General features: G+C 37.3%; 1 pseudogene; it reads right to left on the bottom strand.

The window, feature by feature from the left end:
- The window catches only part of LOC102771514, a 13,156-nt pseudogene that overhangs the window by 9,618 nt on the left and 1,075 nt on the right, over positions 1 to 2,463 (bottom strand).

Below are 2,463 nucleotides of genomic sequence, written 5' to 3'. Positions count from 1 at the left end.
CCAGTATTTTATTTCAGGTGGGATTCCAAGCCACCAAACATTCAGGGCAATATTTTTTTAAAGAAGCAAACAGGTTACACCTCAGAGTGTATAGAATTTTTAATGTGCTAGTAATTATTTTGGGTCAAGTTTGTCTTTTTTTTCTTCTTGTGGCTAAGAGAAACAGGAGATAAATTAAATATCTGATTTTCTCTTGGTGAAACTGAGACTCATGTATGACCATAAAAGAAACCTCTAATGGGAATAATGTAAATATGAACATATATTTAAAAATACACTTGACTACATGTAAGAAAATATAAAGGCTGAAAGTCAAGGTCTGTAAAATGGCAGGTATTGTGAATCTTTCTTTTGAAATGTGAATTAAAAAACCTTTTTATATATCTTTAAAATAGCATTTGGAGCTTATGAAAAAAGCTGTCTAAAAGAGAAATAAGGAATTAGATACCTAGGTGGGACCCTAAATTTATCTGTGTTTATTCAGCAACATTAATACAGTTATTGACTTGTATTTAATGCTTATTTTATTTTTATTTGAGGACTATCATGCTGACTCTTGCAGTGTGTTATGAAAAGCAGCCTTTTTGGGAACTGTTGTTTGTTTGTACGTGTGTTTGTGTGTTTTGGAGTTATGGGGAAAGATTACGGACTCTTCAGTTAATTTAATTTTGATTTGAATCTTGGCCTTGCCATTTCCTTTTTAACTGCATTGCCTTCAACCAGTTCTACAACCTCTTGGCATCTACTTTCTCATCTCATTTGTAAATCTGAGAGAAGAATGGGCCATGAGTAGGGAGGAGGGCATCAGGGACTTGGGCCATACATGGCCAGGCCACAGCTTGGAAGTGAGTTTTCATGGCTGCAGGATTACTAGTTACGACTCACTGTCCTAGAGTCAAAACTGCCCCAATGCAAGGGTTAGGACCAAAAGACCCAGATCCCAAATATGGAGCCTAACTCGGAGGTTTGGGCCCAGAAAATACAAGGTTAGAGCTGACCGACAGAGTGAGCGCTTGATAGTACCTGTCAAACCCAAGGAGAGGAGGCTCCCTAAATCTATACCATTAGGTAGGGATGGTTCCAATGCCTACAGACTGGGTTGAAGATTAGGAGGTCCCAATGCAGAGTTTTGTGTGCACAAGCCAAGCAAATCAGTAGAGTTATACTCATTTACTCTTTAAAATGACTGGACCAGCTAAGTAAAAATATTAAAGGGGAGAAGAAAAGAAAGCACATAAGTATGAAAAATTGAAGAAATAAGATTTTTCCTTTAGGGAGGAAAATGTTGAGGAAGGAGGAGGTTAGGATAACCAGGAATGAGATGCTTAATATTGTATTGTTGGAGCCACCTTTTCTGTTACCCAAATAGGGAAGGTCTTCCCTGGAAAGCACTAAAAAGCTCTAGATCTCCCCACTCCATGTCCTCTACCCCAAGGGCAGTTTGTTTCAGATGTGGTGGCTAGAATGATGTGTGGTGTAAGAGATTTTAGGGGTTCCTGTTATTCCCATTGCTCAAACATCTCCATTTGTTCCATAATCCCTCAAATTCTTCTATGAAATGGGTAAAAACTTTTGTCCAACCATTTGTTATACACAAAATCTAAGAAATAATAAGAATGGCCACAAAGAAAATTATTATTTTTTAATTCAGTTTACAAATCTAGTGAGATAATATATATAAAAGGCATGGTAAATCGGAAGATGCCAGTGGACATCATAATAATTATTAAAATTTCATTTGATTTGTTCTAGAGAAGTGAATGAGGATTAGGAGTTAGTTATATGTTGACTTGGATTTACAGAAAGATATAAACAACAGAGAAAGGCAGTTACCTGTGTGAATTGGAGCTGAGAGAACGATGGTTATGTTAAGGTAGAGGTCATCTGAGTATGGACGTGAGAAAAATGCAGAGAGAAGGCCCAGGAGAGCTAACGTGAAGTATTTTTAAGCTTTAGCCATAATAAAAAGACCAAATTGGTATTTATAGATGTCTGGGACATTTTATTATGTACCCTTTTTATCTCTTTGATTTCATCCTTCCCATAATTCTTAAAAATATTTTAAATTGATTTCTTAGAGAGAGAGGAAAGGAGAGGGAGAGAGAAAACTATTGATGAGAGAGTAAAACAATGATCACAGTGGCTGCCTCCTGCACGCCCTCCTAGGGATTGAGCCCTGGCATGTGCCCTGACTGAAAATTGAACAGCAGCCTCTCAGTGCATGGGATGATGCCCAACCAACTGAGCCACACTGGGCAGGGCAACCCATCAATTTTTAATTCATTTCCTGGGTGAGGCAAGAATATAGACAGTGAACAAGAAAGCATACCTATTCATTATATTCAAAGCGGAATATGTTTTAAATGTCACACATACACATATTTATATTCTGCTGTTCTAGAGTTATCCTAGACTAGTGTTCCAATGTTTAGGTCACAGGGTCATGTATTTTGTAATATAAGC

The sequence above is a fragment of the Myotis davidii genome, unplaced genomic scaffold, assembly GCF_000327345.1.
Source record: "Myotis davidii unplaced genomic scaffold, ASM32734v1 scaffold269, whole genome shotgun sequence".
Lineage (NCBI taxonomy): Eukaryota > Metazoa > Chordata > Mammalia > Chiroptera > Vespertilionidae > Myotis > Myotis davidii.
Note: the sequence above shows the minus strand (reverse complement) of the source record. Positions and strands in the feature narration are given on the sequence as shown.